This window comes from Alligator sinensis, unplaced genomic scaffold (assembly GCF_000455745.1).
Source record: "Alligator sinensis unplaced genomic scaffold, ASM45574v1 scaffold957_1, whole genome shotgun sequence".
In the NCBI taxonomy this organism is placed as follows: domain Eukaryota; kingdom Metazoa; phylum Chordata; order Crocodylia; family Alligatoridae; genus Alligator; species Alligator sinensis.
The window spans coordinates 2,708,164-2,728,424 of NW_005842039.1; the positions used below are offsets into that span (position 1 = coordinate 2,708,164).

The 20,261-nt window shown below is 41.5% G+C and overlaps 1 protein-coding gene across 14 annotated transcripts in view; it reads left to right on the plus strand.

Annotated features, from left to right (window-relative positions):
* The window catches only part of CHRM2 (cholinergic receptor muscarinic 2), a 128,634-nt gene that overhangs the window by 95,702 nt on the left and 12,671 nt on the right, over positions 1-20,261 (plus strand). The window contains exon 1 of one of the 14 annotated variants that reach the window (XM_025202857.1): positions 14,497-14,521. The exons of 12 other annotated variants lie outside the window; for them this stretch is intronic. The gene's annotated coding sequence lies outside the window, so the exon portion shown is untranslated. Of the gene's footprint in view, positions 1-14,496; positions 14,522-20,261 lie in introns of those variants that run through there. One more of the 14 variants, XM_025202853.1, reaches the window with a different exon arrangement.

Consider the following 20,261-nt stretch of genomic DNA (forward strand, 5'->3'; position numbering starts at 1 on the left):
GACCTCTGTTTCTCTAGCACTCCCATTCCATGTAGACTGGGTTAGAGAGAGATCTGGAATAGAAATCAAACCAAGACCTCTGACTCTCCTAGAATAGCCAGCTGACTTCTAATTCCTTGTTTGATGGCTAGCATGCATTAGAATTTTAAACTCTGTATTGCCTTCAATTCATTTCTTGTGTTAATGTGCTACTAATATTCACCCAAGATCCATCAGATATTGTAACCTACCTAGAAATTCTTCAGTAATACCACAGATACATTCTCTTTTCCTATACCAAGCATGCAGTCCCCAAATTCCTAGTCCTCTTCCAGATTTTGCATAGATTAGGGAATACCCTAGGTATTTCATTCAAGCCAACAGAAATCAGCTACCACAAACTCATCAACCAAAAGATACTAAAAACCTTTTAAGGGAAAATCCTGTTTTCCTGTTGTGTCCTCAGTTGCACTATCGAAGGCTCTCTAAAATGGAGAAAACACTCCACAGATGTCAGTTTAGCTTTAATTGTGCATGGCTTTAGTATCAGTGTCCTGGAGAGAAGAAAGAACATCCCCTCTAGAACTGCTACAACCACATTCAGCCCTTCCCCTTCCCCTTGCCTCCCCATGTACAGATCCATAGAACATTTCCTATAAGTCCATCCTACATCCTGAGACATCCCATCTATCCAGTCTCTATAGTTTTGTTTCATAGTGAGGCCACTAGAATGACACCTTCTGATACTAATGTTAAAGCATTTTACTAACTGAAGAAAATAAGCCAGTAACTCTCAAGTTAATATTTAAAATCCAGATCCAAAGTTGATGACTAATAACTAGGATGGACTTTTCAGCTGAAAATGGGGAAGGGAAGAGTTCTTTCTATGAATGACTCCCACATTGGCAATTAGTCAGCTTTTTACAGGCTCAGTTCAGAGGTGATGAACATGAAAGTGTAATCAAGTGTATTTACAAGCCCACAGAGCACACAGGTAGATGGGTGGTGTTGTAGTTAGAAAAGCAACCAACAGGAAAAAGCAAGATAAAGCAATTTTACAATGCCTCACATCCTTCTATTGATTGCGTTTCTTTGTATAATGTCACCATTTTTCCCCTCCATCAGGTCAAATTTACATGTATATATTACATGATACCCTTGTGTTGGGTCCTTATGGACCTATCTAGCCTACAACAAAAGGTACAACCAAACCCATGTAGATAGTAAATACAACAGGGCCATGTCCCCACAAGTGGGAATGTGCACTTTGTGGCACCTCAAAGACTTTTGAGGCATCGCAAAACTCACACAGGGCACCTGAATTGGTTCACTGTGCTGCATGTTTGCAGTATGATGGCAAAATTACATACCATTTAGATACCCAGTATCTAAAAAACACATGGGGGAAAAAAGTGGTGTAGCACATGTGGCTGAAGCGTGCACTGCCCAAAACTGGAGCGTGACCAGCCAGAGTCATGCTCCATCTGCCACCCAGGCTCCACATGCCTGGATCACCACTGCTCCCACCCTGGAAGGCCCCTAGAGCCCCAGGTAAGGCTGCTAGAGCCAGCCCAGGTGCTGGCCCCAGCCTCCCTACCCCACCCAGAGCAATTTGCCATGAGCCAGAGTGCACATGCAGGGGTGTACCTGAGGACAGCTAGCAACGGCATAAATATGTGCTGCTGCTCTTTGTCCAAGGGGAAATGCATGTGTGCACTCATGGAGACATGCCCCAGTTGTCCAAGGCACTTCATCATGTGGCAGGTCAGTTTTAAATGTATGTGGCCTAAGGAGTTTGTCTGACAATTCAAGGAGTAAGTTATTGAGTGGCAGGTTGTCGGGGGGCTACAAGCAGAGAACACCAGGTAGGGTTTTGAGCATGACTAAAAGGATCAGGAAGGCAGGAATTTTTGATCACGGATATCACTGGAGTGGCTGTCTTGAAGATTTCTGACAGGGAAGCTGCCTGCTGTTTGTTTGTACCCAGTGTGCTAAGGGAAGCATTTTTTGTAAGGAAACATTACACCAACCATTTACCTGACTCGTATGAATTGATTTTTCATCCTAAAGAAATCATTCTGTAAGACGTGAAATACTGGTGTACCTCTCAGGCAAAGCGGCAAAATTACACATGGACTGACATTTTGAAAGCTAACAAGGGGATTTAGATGTCCAATTTCTAATGATCTTAATTGGCTTTAAAAATCTCAACCCTGATTTTTCAGCCTAAATCAGTGATTCTCAACCAGAGTACCATGGCACCCTGGGTTGCTTTAAGCTCCTTTCAGGGGTACCACAAAATGCCACACTATGTTAACACTGCTGGGTGTGTAAACATGATTCACCAGATAAAGTAATGATTTCAAATAAGAATCCATAGTGTTAAAAATATTCTATCCTGTTGTGGTCTTTCTGAGTTTTTTGCAATAGAAAATTGCTCTATTATTTTTCCATGGTCAAAAAATGAGTGAAAACTAATAGCTGGCATTTTCTGAGGGGCACCTTGAGCTGATGAGGGGTACAAAGGTTGAAGGTCTAAATGGACATGTGAGTTGGGTGGGGCTGGGTGGGGGAGAGTCATACAGCAGCCACTGAACATCATTCATAATGGTACTTTTGAGATCTGATAAAATGTTCATTTGACTATTCTTCTGAGAGGGATTTTGGGGGGTTATTTTCCCTATTCTTTGTCTGTAATCTTCTCTGCTTCAATCGGAGCTAGGAGTGGAAGTACACAGCAGGTGTACATGGGCAGAATGCAAGGGTTACTAAGAATCTTGTAAATAAGCCTGTTCTAAATTTGAAGGATCAATAAGATTACTCCGGAAAGCTTATCTAAACAAGGCCACTACGTTTTTTGGAGTTTGTTTGCCACTTGCAGCAACATTTACTTATGCGCACAATTTTGCACATATGTCACAAAGCAAAGTCTTAAAGCAATTTAGGATCCCTCCTTGCCAGGAGTAAGCAATGGCAAAAGCCTCACTCTACACCCAGGAAGGCTTACTGGCCCATCCAGAAACCCTTGAACAAATGCTTCTCCCTGCAAACAAGGAAAGAGGCAACACCACTGGGCAACTTATCATGCATGAAGTGTAATTTCTGGAAATGTTTTTCCTTTACTCTTAAAAATATACTGCAAATAATGATTGCATAGCAAAGGGATTGATTTCATGTGGCACTGGAGGCTTTCTGGAGTATCTGGAGGATGGATAATTCTAGAGAAATCATTCTAAACCTCCCTCCTATTTGCAAGTAAAGTTTTAACAAGAGGCTTGGGAACAAATCATTGGGTTAGAAAGAGGGAAGAGGATAGGCAAATTAAAAGGAGGAGAATCACTACAGTGCATGCAAGAAATGAGAACCATGTCCCTCAAGCTGCCTAGTAGAATTGGTTTTGAATCAGAAGTCATATTAATGATAGATATTCCCATGTACACAGTGCTGTACCTAGACTCCTGGAAGCTCCAGGCAAACTTTTAGTATCAGGCCCCTCTTCGCCAGAGATAATAATTGAACCTGTTGCAAAAGTCTTTATTGTATCTGTGGTATCTATGTCTTTAAATAGTTCATTCTTAATTGATAACATTGCCAGTCCCATATATGTGCAACATTAAAACTTTTTTTGCAATTTTTTTCTCTTTTCATTTTTGGGCCCCCTTTCTGTCCAGGCCCTGGGCAGCCTACCAGTTTGCCCATGCCTGTGTCTGGGTCTGCATATACGCTTTACAAGTGAAAGTAGCAAACACAGTATAAACTGGGCCACTTTCTGAACCACCTATAGAATGTTGCATAGTTATCATCTCATCTCTGTTAAAATATGAAACATTTGACTTTTTACATTGACAAATTTGTGTAGGAACTCAAAACTGGAATACCAGCATGTATTAGAATTTAAAGTCAACGAGCATTTGCACAGTTAGTTAGGGATTGCACGTCTTGATTCGTTCCTTCTGTATCCATGCAGAGTGGGGGAGAGTGTGGGTAGCTTTTCACTGGAGAAGCTCAATCTCTTTCTCAAATCTTTAGCTGGCTCTAAGCATGTAACAGTTACAAATGTTTGTGGAGATATGAAGGGAAAGAACAAAGCCAATTCCAGGTCCCAGCGGGAGTCATCAGGGAGCACACCTGTTTCTCTATTAGATATAGCAAGGTTATTTAGAAAAGCCCATGTTCCAGACACTTGACCTTATTTGTACCGCTAATAAAATTCAGGATTCCTGGGTGTGATTTAAATTGGTATTTACCAATTTAAATTGGTATTTCCCAATTGGTAATACCTGCTTTGAAATTAATGGAAGAGTGTATTTATAAATATCTGCTTTAGATTAAATCAAAGAAAAATCCTGGTATTTTTATACTCCTATTTTTTGTAATTCTGCATGTTTTTCTCTTGGCTCTAATCTCTGTCTGCTTATTGCTGATGAGTGAAACATGCCTTGGATTGCCTGTTAGAAGCACAAAATATGGCTGAAATTAATAAGCTAAACTCCTTCCTGGGTCAAAAAAGGAATCTGGTACAATGAGTGTTATAGTATTTATGCTCCACTTCCCACTAACACAAAATGGACACACATACAAATAAGATATGTTCTGATATTAATATACAGATGACCAGGTTAACTGGCACAGATATGCTCACACAAGTACACATGCATACATAGAAGGAGAGTAGAGATGAAATCACAAGATGTGCAGTCTCTCTCTCTCCTTCTCTCTTTCACACACACACACAAGCAAGCAAACACATGTAAAGGTGCACACCCCCACACATCTGTAACTACTATTCTATTCTATTCCACCTATTAGGCATCTAAGTGGACTTAGGCACCTACTGCAGCCTGTCCAAATCCTGAAAATTCATTTATGTAACACATCACCATCTTACCCTTAACACTAAAAGACAAAAAAGCAGCAAGGAGGAGGAGGACCCACCCACCTTTCACATTACATTTTTTCAGGGATGTGAGCAGGGAAGAACAGAATTGCACTTAGGTGCCTAAATCCACTTACAAGCCTAATAGGCAAAATAGAATCTGGCACAGTAGATCCATCATCCATGTATAGCATCAATAGCAATCATTTAACAGCACAGCCAACAAGAAAAAGTAAATAAGGTCCTCCCTAAAGTGGCTTACTCACACTTCCAGTCAGAGCGACCCCAGTGGCTTTCCAATTCCAGTGCACAAGCACTATAAGTGGGACAGGAGAGCTATTTTATATATTACCTGTAAGTCATACTGTATATTCTTCCATTGACCACATCACCCAGGATGACAATTAGCTTGGATCTCATTAACTGATAAAACCCAGATGGGTCATTGTGCCCTAAACACCACTGGATGCTCTGCTGATAAACATCTCCCTATCACCTGTTTCTTCCTGACCTTCTCCAACTTTATCATATAATTAGATCAATGCTTCTCTCCACCTCCTGCTTCAATTCAAAGTGAGAATGGAAAACATTTTTCAAAAACACCACCCTCTTCTATAGAAATGTCTCACAAGACATTGCCTCATCTCCTATCTATATGAAGGACTGAAATGAGAAAGTATTCTTTGACTTTCTGTTGGTACCACCCCAACCAAAGAGTCCACACACTATATAGAGTCCATACTAAGGCTTTCACTTTAGATTTGGCTTTGTTCATCAAAAAAGCAACCTTTTCATATAATAAAGTTTACCTCCAATTTTCTTTCCATAATGAAAATGTTCCCTGGAACCATTCCCCTGCCATGTTTATTAAGGCAACTCCCAATTTTTTCAAAGTCAGATCATCATAACCTGTTATATATTTGGGGATACTCTGAATATACACCTGCCTAGGCATAATGCAATAAGAAACATAGAAAGGCAACAGTCTCTTGACTGTTGTAGACCAAGGTGTCCAGAAGTAAGCTCACTCTTTGTGGAGAGAGGCTGCATCTACCTGAGACATTGAGCAGTCGTTACTGGGCAGTCATTTAGTACTTGTTTAGTACTTGTTTTTACTAAATGACTGTGCACTAACCTGAGTTACTGAGCAATAGTACCAACAAACATCTTTTTCATGATGCTACTGTGCAATAGGCCAATACTACTGCACAATAGTGTCGCATCACGGTTGTTGTCATGTGATGCTACTGCACAGTAGTATCAGGCTACTGCCCAATCAGCGTCTCGTATAGATGCAGCCAGACAGAATGAATAATACCATAGGTGGCACAAAGGTTTCACTGGTATTTATTTCAGGTGACTGTGTTGCTTATAACTGGTGGAAGCAGACCCATTATAGGCCTCCAGAATGGGTGACTATTGACATTCTTATGTAGTCATTTGTAAAGTAGAAAGTGTTAAGGATCACTTAAAGGGTTATCCCCAAGTATTGCCTTAAATGTCTAACCAGTCAAATGTTTACCCAACTGTAATGCATTTGATCATGCTTCCTCAGTGTCTAAACCTTAACTCATGAAGGACAGAATATTACAAATCTAAATAACTAAAGACACTTCCAAAAGAACTACCAAATCAAGCAATCCAAAAAAAAAAAACCCTACCTCAGGCAGAATTTTTATGCTTGCAAAAGAAATAAGCCCCAGTAACTCCATGTGGGACTTCATTACTTCTTTTGATTTTACATGGAAGAAACAACAGAGACAGGCCATAATATAAAACCCTAAAGCTAGGAATAGACATTGCATCTGTCCCTGCACAAGCTGTGCCCACGTTTGTCCTGAACAGAAATATCCCAGGATTGGCATGTGCACACGTTGCCCTTCTAATCACAGTTTAGTGAGCAGCTTGAATGTACTCCAGTTTTTCTGCCATTGATTCAGTGATGTAATCCTTCTAATGGGATAACCATTCAGACACACTTTGAAATGCCCTGGGATACACTGCTACTACTTCTTATCCAGCAAACTTTTTCTGGATTTATCCTGGGACAACAGACAAGGATGTCTAAATATGTGCGCTTTGTCCCAGGGTAAAATGGTTTACATTGTCTTTATGTGGCATAAGATGAATCATATCTAGACTTAAAATTTATTTGCAAAAAAAATAGTAGTAACCTGAATCTGCCATCAACTTAGAAGCATAACCTTAAAACATGGACTCTGAAATTTTCAAGAGCTTCACAAATAGGTCTCAGGGGTTTCCACACACTCTCTTTATGGTTATATGGACTGAGAATTAGGGAAGACATGGATTTTCTTATTTTTTTTTAGTAACTTAAAGACGGAGTATGGGATGCATTGTTCCATCTTTACCTGAGAAGTCTGCATCAAGACACTAGCAGTGGGAACTACCTTGGTGACCCCTACTGTGGGATAGTGTGTGGACTCAGAGCTGCCTTTCTTTTCCACTGCCAATTTCCTTTGGTTATCTTTGTATAACTGAGAATGTATAACTTCTTCTCTCTGAGTTTTTTCAAAGGTATATTAATCTTGTTATAGCACAGGAGGGGAAAAGAATGACCCCATATAAATTCTTTTTTTACCCCCACAAGATCCCTTTTCAGATGTTGCTTTGAAGTTGCAGACTCCTTGTGTGAGCAGGCAGCTGTATAATGCACCCCTGTGTCACATCCTTCTTGAAAAACATCACAAAGCTTGTCTAACTGGGGTACATGGCATCTGTAAATCAGGGTGCTATTTCAGAGATTTTGTTTGGTTTCCATATCAGGGATTTGTGGTGCACTGCAAACTTCAGCAAAGACAAATTTTGTAGACTCCCTGCAACCACCCACTTCTAGCCCCAACCCACATTACATACAGTAACTTTGCTGGAAAATTTTCCTGATGAGGAGAGCACCAAGCATAATGCATATGGGATGCTGTGCAAGCTGCTTCATCCTTCTCCCCACAGCTCTGTCACTGCTACTCCAGACCTGGGCCCCCAGGCAGCTCTAGAAATGGACCTACAATTATCCTTCTATTTCTATCTTGGCCCTTCAGCCAAGGTACCATCCAAAAACTGTAATCATACATCATACTTACCTAAAACACCCCCTCACAAAGCCAGGCCTGGTGATTGTCACAAGCAAATTCCAAAACAAATTCACAGCTCTTGTAGCACAGCTCATTCCAAACTGACAACTTCCCCTGCTGTTTCAATCTTCAGCCAAAGCCAATGTCATGGTTTCCATTAGATAGTAAGGTGTGATCTCCATGCTGTGGCATAATCCTGGAGTCCTGGTCCTCCACAACTACTAGAGAAAATTAAAAGCTTGGACTAGGGGAACAACAAGAAAAGACTGGCACCCCTGCAGGGATGTCAGGTCACAACACACACTACACACGCAACTCTGCAAGAGTGAGCAAAGCCAACTTCATGTGATTTTGGAACAAATGAAATCAAAGTAACAGCTTCAAATAAACTTTGGAGGAACACTGACAGTGATTATAATATGCAATCTGTGTAGCAAAACAGATTGTTAGTCATATCGAGTATTTGTTTTGGGCTGGAAGATCATAGGAAAATAGGGCTGGAAAGGACCTCATGAGGTCATCTAGTGCAGCCCCCTGCTCAAGGCAGGATTATCCCTGACTAAACCATCCTAGCGAAGTGTCTGTCTAACCTACTCTTGAAAAGTTTCAGAGATGGAGAGTCTACAATTACTCTAGGTAGCCTGTTCTAATGTTTGAGCACCCTCATAGTGAAAAAGTTCTCCCTAAATTTCCTACCTAAATTTCCCCTGCTAAAGCTTGAGGATACCAATCTGATATGCCAAACTTGTATGTACATTACAGCATTGTTTCTCACTGGCGTTCTCATGGTGTACAGCTCTTACTTTCTTTCAAGCTGCAAGTACCTCATTTTCTTCCCACACTTCATAATGTCCAAAACACTGTCAGAGCAGTGAGTAATTGGCAAAGGATACTGGGTCACTTCACATATAAGGACTCCAGTGTACACTGGCTGTCAGTGGAACAGCAGATATGGATGAATCAATAGAAGAGAAATATACCACGGCGTGACAACCAAAAAAAGGGAATACAAGTTGACCTTTCTGAATAGATAAGGGTGGGGAACATAAAGATCAATATGAGTAACAGGGAGAATATTAGATGCTGTACCAGGAAGAAAGAGAAACAAAACAGGAATGGATGAATGTTTTGGGAAGTACGACAAGTCTTCTCTGAGAACCACACCATGCACATCTCTGATATTCTGCTTTTCCCTAAAGGAGTTCCCCTGTGTGTCTGTAAGAAAAGAATGTTGCTCTAAAAAAGGAGAGCAGATATAAAAAAAATCAGAGTTAATAAATGTCAAGGGAAAAAGAAATCAGTGCAGCCTAAATTTCCAGGGCATAGGCTTACAGAACCCAGTGGCAGCTCTGGATTGAGATATCTGATGCTGTAGCCCAGGACTCTCCAACGTGTAAGCAGCCACGGGTTGTATGCCCTGCAGGCTGCACCAGTGGGATCCATGGGCCTCTGGAACACACACCAAGCACATCGTATTGTGTGCCTGAACCCCTCCTTGCTGCAAGTCATGCCTGCACAGGCACCCCCCCTCCATTGCTGCACTACATGCATGCTCCACTGCAGCAGGCATATCCTCATGGGTCCCGTCCCCCCCCCACTGTACCATGTGCTGCATGGCTCTGGCCTCACCCTGTACCCTACACTAACCCATCCTGTGCCACACTGCACCACCCCTTGGGTAGACACAAAAGGCAGAAGCTGGAAGAAGGAGTGGGAACCTGGAGAATCAGGCTCCTGTTGCCACAAAAGTAATAGGGGGAGTGGTGGCTGGGCAGGAGCCCAAGGGCTATAACATAACCTTTTGTGGACCGCATGTGGCCTATGGACCTATGTGCATGGAGGCTTGAGAGTTCAATGCCAGTTTCTCTTCTTTTTTCATATTATGTAATTCTTTCTCATTTTTGTACAGTCTGGTTTCACCTGGGACCAGAAGCAAGAATACAGAAATACCACAGGAAATTTCATTCTTGTAATGTATTCAGCCACTCTGAAATCAGCTACATTTAGAGATAAGCATCAAGAAATTTATCTGAATCTCAGAATCTTTTGCAACTGGCCTATCACTAAAATGGACTGTAATGGTCCCAAGCACTAGATCATGGCTTTGTGGCAGAGTTGAACAGGAAAAAAATGACTAGGCTGTAAGAGAATGTGGTCTTATCCACCAATAACTAATAGCAATGAAAAAATAGAGAACAACTTGTCAATGAAAAAATCCTGTTTCTTCCTCTTTGCCTTTCTACAATAGTTGAATTGCCAGGACTAGACTTCCCAATTATTAGAAGGGCAGTATATTAAAAAGAATCTAAATGCCACTTCAGAAGATATTCCAGAATTAAGTCACATTATTAGTCAGTAGGATTTAGGTTCCCAAATGCTGAAGTCCTTTTTGAAAATGGGACTGAGGCTCCAAAGGTCACTTAGGTGCTTTGATAAATTTTAGTCAAAGTCCAAGACATGTTTGAGAAAGGATACCAATTCTTCACCAAAAGCCGAAATATAGTGGATCTTTCTGATGCTTGGCATGTCACCAAACACCCCCAACCCATCTGTGAAATTAAAAAGAAAGTAGAGAATGCATATCATAAATATTAGGGAGAACAGAAAGAATTGTCATTTTGAGTAATTTGCCCTTCCAACCATAAGAAACATGTTTTTGAATAACTTACCTTTTGTTTAAGGTCCCAGTTTTTCACTGGTACGATTTTAAAAAATCATTTAAATAAATAGAATTTGTAATTACAGCATATTGTTTCCAGGTTCTGACATGGTTTTAGTTTTCTCTTCTTTTCATAATTGGAAAAAAGTAGAGAAGTGTAAGAAAAAAGGAAAGAAAAATATTCATACCTGTGTCATTAGATTCTATAGAACATAAAGAAGAATGACTGGCTAAGCTTCAGTACTGTAGAAAAGAACCTGGGGGTTAGATCAGTAATGGACTGTGAGCTAAATACGAGTCATCAGTGTATTCTTGTTGCAAAACAAGCAAACAGTAGCATAATGGGTTATACAAATAAACGTGCTGCATGCAAGTCAAGAAGTGATTCTTCCACTGTGTTCAGCACTGGAGAGGCCTCACCTGGAGCGCTGTGTCCAGTTTTGGGCCCCACACTTCAAGAAATCTGTGGACAGATTGGGAAGAACCAGTAGAGAACAATAAAAATGATTACAGGTGTAGAATGCTTAGTTTACAAGGAAAGACTGGATGAGTGACGATTATTTATTTTGGAGAAAAGAAGACTGGGTAGGTGAGGATAATTACGCTTCAGATACATAAAGTGTTATAAAGAAGATAAAGATAAACTATACTCTGTGTCCATACAGGACAGGACAAGAAGTGGCAATGGTCTTAAACTACAACAAGAGAAATTTAGCTTGCATATCAGGGCTTAGATTTAGACAGATATGATTCTGCCTTGAGCAGGAACTTGGACGAGGTAATTTCCTATGATCATTTTTTTAGAATTCTAAACGGTTTGGTTGTAGTGCAGTTAAAATCTCTCACATAGCTCCAGATATATAAATTCAAGCTTTGGACTAGACTTTTGCCAAAGGCTCTCCCCACCTAGCTATAAATGGGTCATTTGAGCTAGTGTGTCAAAGGAAGCCAGATATGATACTAACTGCATCACTCCTTTGTTTGTCATTGGTTATGGAAATTGGCTGCCTTACCTATACTAGCCCAGTGGACTACTAGGCTTAGGTGGAACTTGACCTTGTCCTATCAAAAAAATTCTAAAAAATCATCATCAAAAAAAAAAAAAAGAAAAGAAAAGAAAAACACATTTCAGGAAAACTTCCAAAAATATGTAGACATACTCTCACTTCCTTTCAATATTGTTTATGAAAAAGAATCCTTATTTTTGACCATGATTAGTAAAAATTCTCACATTGCTCCTTTCCTTATAACTCACTCCAATCTCATTCACTTCCTCTTGCTTTCTCCTCATCTAGTCTCCTTCCTTAGTCACTGCACTTAATTCTTGTGGCTAACACTCCTCTCACTTTTACTTTTCTCATTTACTCTCTTGTATTATCCCTTACTCTTTCTTTCTGCTGATATACATTGTGCATACATCAAGTCTTATGCTACTTGGAACCAAAAATATTTCAAATTTAATGTGGAAAAAATTGCTGCAAATTAACTTCTTCTATGGCTGTATTGCATGATGGGAAGGATTTGTTTACAAATATACCACTCCACAGTTTCAAAGTACCAAGGCCAACTAACACAGGCTAAGTACAAGTGAAAGGATTTATTTCTAAGTACTTTGCATTTCTGAACAGTATTTGATTTACCATAAGTTTTTGTCATTGTGGAAGTTCCTGTTTAATGAGTTAAGTAAATATGGAATTACATTGAGAGAATTAGGTCACAAATAGTGACATTCCATATAATGAGAATAAAATAAGCTCTTGGGTATCATAATTTGTAACTTTCATAATTCTCCACAGCAAACATTTCTCAGGTGAATGCTGGTAAGGTGCCCTGAATCAAGGGACTGAAAGTAGTACACATGTAAGAAATACCTGAGCCATCAGCCAAAACAATGGCATGAAAAATATAAAGCACAAATACAGAATGACAGGTTATTAATAAAAATAGTGGCAACTGCTTAAACATAAAAGACATGAAGGCAATCATTCTCACACAGGCCAAAGCCCAGCAGTAGGGTTGGCCCAATGCTGGTGTTGAAAGGTGTTATGATGTGGTGGCATAATGTGTGGTAGCAACCATAAAGATGGACTTTAAAGTTAGCGTCAGAAGTTACACCTAAACCAGTTTAAGTGATCAGAAACTGGTTTAAACCTGTGACAGAACATAAGTTTAGTACACATAAACCAGTTTCAAAATGGCCGAAATGGGTTTAAGATCAACTTGTTTGAATGTAGTATTAGACTTCACTGATTTGAGTCAAACCAGTTTATTCAACTTCTGTACCAGACCCCTTCCTGGTTTAAGTTAAATCAGACTCCCCCAGCATCCTAGCATGCTTTTCAGACCTGGGCTGGGCTGTCTGCTCCAGAGAGCAGGACTGCCCCTGCTCCTCTGCTCCCTAGCCAAAGCACTATCACTGCTCCAGCTGTCTGAGAATCCTGAGACTGCAGACACATCAGTGTATACCTGGCTTCCCCTTGCACCCCCACCCCCAACCACTAGCTGCTCAAGCAGGGATCCCTCCCTCCTTACAGCATGCACCACAGCAGCACTTACCTTAGTCAGCATCTGGTCAGGGTCACACCACCCCCATGCTACCTTATGCCGAGAGAGTGGGGGGTGTGTGTGTGTGTGTGTGTGTGTGTGTGTGTGTGTATCTCCAATTTCACTGGGACAAAGGCAGACAGGACAGTGTCCACTTAGGGCTTTCTGGAGCTAATCAAAAAGTCAGCTGGTAATGTCCCTCCTTCCTTCCCAGGAAAAACACTATTTAAGAAGAGCTTGAACTAATGAAAGAGGCTCTGTTTTCTTGATGGGCTGATAAGATGACTGCTGGCTGGCTTGCTTCAAAGGCTGTAATCTGTCAGTGTTCAAGAGGGGACAGTGAGAGGTGTGAGAAATTACCTGTTTTGTAAGGCATGGGACCTGTGAGTGCCAGTTTGCTGCACACAGTATGCAGAAGCAGGGTGAGGAAAATTGAAAAGCTCAGTATCATCAAAAGATTCATGCACTCCACACAAGGAGTCCTCCCTCCACCCCCACCCTCACCCCCACCTTGCCTCAGTGTGGTAGCCAGGCTCTAGGGTCTGGCAACACTCCCGCCCCATAAGCAGCAAGCTAGGAAAATCCTGGCAAGGGGTGCTTCCCTCTCCTCCTCCAGCACACTCCAGCTGGGGACTGTGCAGGCCAGGGTGCAGGTTTAAACACCTCCATAATCAGAGCATCCTGTCAGGGCTTGGCCACACCTTCCCACAGCTCAGCACTTGGAAGGGAAGGGAGGGCTGCTCTGATGCCCCCTGGCTTCTAACCTGAGCCACTGCAGGCATGTGCCTGCATTTCTTGATTCAAAAGTGAACATCTATCCACTTAAAAATTGGTTAAAGCTCTGCAGCTAAAACTAACCTGCAAAGATTGAATCAATGCAGGCTCGGGCTTTTTGAATATCTGTCCCTAGACTAGATAATCTATTCAGGGGAGTTTTGTTTTTCTTTTCCCTCCCTTAAAAAAGATTTACTTTGGACTAGATGGCATTTGCAAAAAACATAAGGCATCACTCCCATAGGAGCCCTGGGTCTCGTGTTGAATTTGGGAAGAATGATTTGCATCCTCTCCATCTTTATGGCCTACACCATATACTTCAGCATATTTCTCCAACCAGTTCCCAGGGCCATTAGATTGGGCATATGAGCTATAGCTCTGTGTAATGGACCACTGCCTCTCACGAGCAAAGAGCTGACAATCAGCTCTGAGCAACAAGGACGGCAATGACCACAGAGGGCTAATCACGATGTATCTTTTTGTTTATGGTAATCAAATCTTCTCTTTCCCTTCCCAGCTCTGCTGTATTGGTCGGCACCACATCTTGGACTCTTAACAGTTTCAATTTCAAATATTCCCATCTAGGACTTTTAAAAGGTTTGGTTTCAAAAAAACCTTAAAGAAACACTGATGTATTTTCATTTATTCTTTCACAGTCATACTAGCTTGTTATCAAAAGCTTTTCCTGGATGCAAAACTCCACATACCGATTAGTTGCCACAAATGAAACAGGCAGGCCAGCTATTCATCTGACCAATATTTGTTTCCTTAGTAAAAAAAACCAGGAACAAATCTGAGGATACTTGCTTCTGTAGTTTGGTTCTTCAGGCTATGGTGATGTTGCACATATTTTTCATTTGGGGTGTAGGAGGTCAGAGACAGTCCCCAAATCTCTTGTTACTAAATGTTCATCCTTTTAAGTATTAAATTTCCAGTTCACATAGAATAAGGGACTTCTCTTAATACTGTGATAAATTATTCATATGCAAAGCTAAGGTACTGTATCTCATTAGCCAAAACCACAATGTGTTAAGGCCAATATCTTGAGCTATGCATCAGAGCCAGAATTACCCTTACAAGCCTGTTTTAAATCTGTAGTGGAATAAAAATTCAATGTGACTGCAGCAGCAATCTATGTAATTAAAAGTAAAGCAGGTACTGGTTGTTTGCTGAGACAAGATACAGCCAAAGACTTAGAAGGATTATTAATAATGTTGCAACTATGAATAAAAAAGGCTACAGACAAACTGCTAAATAAATATTTGGTTCTCTCAAAGAAAATATACACGTCCAGGTCCTCTGTGATCCCAAACAGAGAGGTGATTGCACAGGACACTGTCAAAGGATCACAAAGCAATTGGAATAAGAATGCCATACACAAGGCTATACTATACTTTGTACCTGAAGATTTCAAAGCAGTTTACAACAATGAGCATTGTTACCCCATTTCACAGTTGAGTGGACACAAGCTATTGGGTCTTACTCCAATCTGTTTCCAAACAAACAAAATCTTTTGAACTGCAAAATTCATTTAGAAACCGTTAAAGAACAGCTTCTGTGATGAGAATTCTTGTCTCCCTCATTTTAAGAATGATAGGAAATACCACTAAATAATTTCTCTAACTATTGGTCACAACTGGGAGAAGAAGAAAGTCACCACTATGTGCAAGAGATGTCTGATTTGGTCTGCACATTCCTCCGGGTTCAGAGGCTTCAGTCATTCTGAATGACAGGAGCCACCTATTACAGGGTCTACAGCTGTTTTAGTGGATCACACAAAAGCCTTCTGCTGGTTGGGTTTATTCTTGCTTGTTTTGTCACAGAGTCATTATTTTCTATATGTCTGAATTTAAGAAATCTAGATTTGATTCACCCGCCCACTCTTTTTCCTATTCTGCTGGAAGGGAAGATATAGGGGATGCTCCTTCATATATCAAGGACTTCAGCTGCTATATTTCAATACTGATAAGGGCAACGACTGTAGTCAGTAGAGCCACTAGAACTGACATCTAATATGGTGCAAATTAGTGTAACTGAAGTTGGCAAGGAATTTTTCCAGGCTTTCAAGGAAAAACTCTTTATGATAAATGGCCATTTTTTGATGAATTTCCTCTCTTGAAAGAAAAGAATTGAAAAAAAAATTCAAATTATCCAAATATTCTATTACAACATTCTTAAAAGAAGAACCATTTCTCGGACAAAGTGACTGTTTCAAAATTCAGGTTCATTTACCATTTACAATAAACATGTTAAAAAAAACGACCCAAGGTGGAACAAGTGGGACTTATCTAAATGAAACATTTTATTGACCCAATATAATTATTTTTCATATTTTTAGAGTGTAAAATTTTCCAAAATTTTGACTTTTCATTAGGCCTGTGTGAAGCAGCTAGTATTCACTTTTGATTCGGCTGATTCGGGGGACAGTGACTCAATTCAGTGATTCAAATCACTGTCCAGAATCGATTCGGTCAAATCTGATTCAGAGATTTAGCCATTGCTGAATTGGCCAAATCTCTGAAACAGCCTCATCCCCCAGCGGCTCTCAATGGCTGCCCCATCTGCTCTCCCAGCTCCTGGCTCTTTAAAACAAAAAAAACCCTACTCACAGGCTGCTGCCAGGTGGGGGGGCAATCCCCATTGCCCCTGACTTCCCTACGCTGTGTGGGGGGCTCTGCCATGAGCCACCAGCCCCGCCTCCCTGGCTGCCCCATCTGCTCCAGCTCTTGACCCTTTAATACAAAAAACAAAAAAAACCCCACTCACCGGCTCCTGCCAGGCAGGGGGCAATCCCCGCTGCCCCCCACTGCCCTGCACTGCATGGGGGGCTCTGCCATGAGCCCCTGGAAGCCCCAAAGGCCACTGCAGCATCTGGTGAGTCAGGGGCTTTTTTTTTTAAGAGCCAGGAGCTGGAGCAGGTTGGGCAGCCATAGCAGAGGCTGGGACAACAGGCAGGGGTCAGGGGCACTCAGGAAGTGTTGGGGGAGCAGGCAGGGGATGGGATCTAGCAGGGGTCCCTCATGGTCACCTCCCCCCTCCTCCAGACCCCTCTCCCCCGCCCCCTACTTACCAGCTCAGAGTCCAGGTCCAGCTCCCTGCTGCAGCCAGTGGGGACTGTCTAAATCACTGAAGCTCTCTGAATCTTTTCTGAATTGATTCAGAGAGCTTTGAATCAATTCAGACCTTTTAATTGATCTCCTGATTCAATTTGGATTCAGAGATTCAGCCACCGAATCGAGCCAAATCTCCTCTGAATCAAATCAGCACCCGAAGCTTCACATAGCCCTACTTTTCATTTGATTTGAGACAGGAACAAATTTCACAATCCCAAAAAGACTTGCAGATGGGAAAGTAATTTCCTTCCCAGCTGTAACTGAAAGAATACTACAAGCACCTCTGCTGCCAAAAAATTAATAGAATGAAGTATCCCGCTACACAACTGAGTCTTCAAAGCTGGTGAGGTCAGTTTCTTGGCATAGTTTCTATCTTAAGATGATTAAGATGCTCCTGGTTTATGACCATGGCGTAGGGCAGTTGAGAGCCATAGCTTAAGAGGAAAGCCTTCAGCATTTGAGGAGTTAGGTGTCCTCTGATAAGTAAAGCAGTTAGATATTTTCTAAAGCTAGGAAGGAAAGCAAGTAGGTGTATTCCACTTATTCATTCTTTCTAAAGCTGAAGCATGGGAAGTCACTGTGAGTCTCGCTAGATATCAAGTGAGTTCTGTTGTCATGATAAGAATAGCTTGATGGACCCCACTCACTCTAAGGGACAGGAAAGATTCCCACTGACTTTAGTAAGAGTTCAAGATTTGGGCCCTCAATATGTTGAAACAACTCTTGGAGATTGCGTTAAAGGATGAAGAATCTCTGTGGGCCTCCCTTGGTTTCATCAGGATTCCTCGGGACTTTGTGGGGAACTCTGTGTGATTAAAAAGGATCCAGAGAGATTCTGTAAAAAATCACAGGTGCCTGCAGTCATTGCCAGGCTTTTTGGCCTGCTCTGGGCTTTAACAAGTGATGCCCTGAGAGACTGTACATATTGCTTCTAAGTTTTTATGTTTCTTATCATTATTTCACCTAGAACATTCCTGTACTTTCTTGCAGAGTATAATCTTTTATACCAAGGGGAGAAATAATTAGTGTTTATTATGGATTAGTTCCATTTGTGGATGATTTAATTATGTCATTAATTAGCTCAAAGTATTGAGAACAAAGAGAGTTTTGGCTTGAGTCTGGTTGAATCTGGTTGAATCATCATGAAGTCAATCATCATGGTGCCCTGTGACTAGTGGGGTCCCTCAAGGCTCTGTCCTTGGGCCAACACTATTCAACATCTTCATTAATGATGTGAACATTGGTATCAGAAGCGAACTGGCCAAGTTCACTGATGACACCAAACTCTGGGGTAAAGGGTCCACACCTGAGGACAGGAGGGTGATCCAGGCTGACATGACAGGCTCAGGAAATGGGCGGACAAGAACCCAATGGTGTTTAGCACTGAAAAATGCAAGGTTCTCCACCTTGGGAAGAAAAACCCGCAGCATGCTTATAGGCTCGGCAGTGCTACGCTGCCTAGCACTACAGACAAAAAGGACTTGGGGGTCATGATTGACCACAAGGTGAACATGAACCTGCAATGTGATGCTGCGGCTAGTAAAGCAAGCAAAACAGTGGCTTGCATCCGTAGATGCTTCTCAGACAAATCCCAGGACGTCATTCTCCCCTTGTACTTGGCCTTGGTGAGGCCACAGCTGGAGTACTGCATCCAGTTTTGGGCTCCTCAATTCAAAAAGGATGTGGAGAAGCTTGTGAGACTGCAGAGGAAAGCCATGCATGTGATCAGAGGTCAGGAAAACAGACCTTATAATGAGAGGCTGAGAGCTATGGGACTCTTCAGCCTGAAAAAGCGCAGGCTCAGGGGTGATCTGGTGGCCACCTATAAGTTTATCGGGGTGCTTACCAGGATCCTGGGGAACGTCTGTTCACCAGAGCGCCCCAAGGGATGACAAGGTCGAATGGTCACAAACTCCTTCAGGACCATGTCAGGCTGGACATAAGGAAGAACTTCTTTACTGTCTGAGCCCCCAAAGTCTGGAATAGACTGCCACCAGAGGTGGTTCAAGCACCTACTTTGAACACCTTCAAGAGAAACATGGATGTTTATCTTGCTGGGATCCTATGTCCCCAGCTGACTTCCTGCCCCTGGGGCAGGGGGCTGGATGCAATGATCTTCCGAGGTCCCTTCCAGCCCTAATGTCTATGAAATCTATGAATAGACTCCTTCACCGCTAGCTTTTTCCACTTGCCATCTGGTTATTTGAGTAACTCTAATAAGATTTTTCTCTCTGATATCACAGACATGATACATGGCCTGAGGGTAATGAAAGGCTTTGGATCCAATTCCTAGTTTGTTGCTGAGTGATTGTTTACCTGGTATGGCACTAATTATTCAAGGACTATCTTCTTGGGATCTGGTATTGTTCATCTACTCTTAAAAGATGCTGAAATAACAAAGTTGCTGAAGCAAGCTTTCCCAGTAGCCAAAAGCAGAACTTATTTTCCTCTAGTTTCTGATTCTAGTATAGCATGAAGAAATAATTTACATTCATATACAAGCTCATTTTGTTCAGTTCATTCTATATGTGGATTTTCAATCAGACTATAGAAATGGACCACAACACAGAGATGATTCTGGTGAAGGGAGAAGAATGACTACCTAAAATCTGCCAGTACAGATTCTTTTTCCCATCTAGGTCCCATATCTTCTGCTCATCTAAACTAATATAGCTCCATTGATGGAGCTATGTTCATTCACCTTAGCTGAAGATCTGGCCCTTAGCTTTGCTATCATTTGATGGCATTGGCATTCTGACCCATTTACAGTTAATTGTGAGGCACCACTTTGATTCAGTTCAAGATGAACATCGAACATTGTCCATTGTCTGGTGCCAGTGTTGTCCCAGATCCACTGTCTCGTGCCTCAGGGATCAGTATCTCAGGGATCAGTACATGGATTGGATTACCTGATTTCTATAATCCTATGTTGCTACAGTTAGAATAGGGGGTACTTTCATACATTTCAATTCTGTTATTTTTGTCACTTGGCAGACAACAATCTACTTGTACCACTAGATTCCATCAGTTTTTTATACTGAAATTGCTCACAAATTATCCCATTGCATAATTTCAATAAATCATATCTCAAAAGTATCCAAAGTATTTGTTGGCTTGTATTCACTACATGGGGCACTCCACCCGGTGATTCATTTCCTAAAATTCATCTACTGTAGTAAAGAACTTGAGCATAGATAGGATGTGTCAAGACATTTTATTGATAT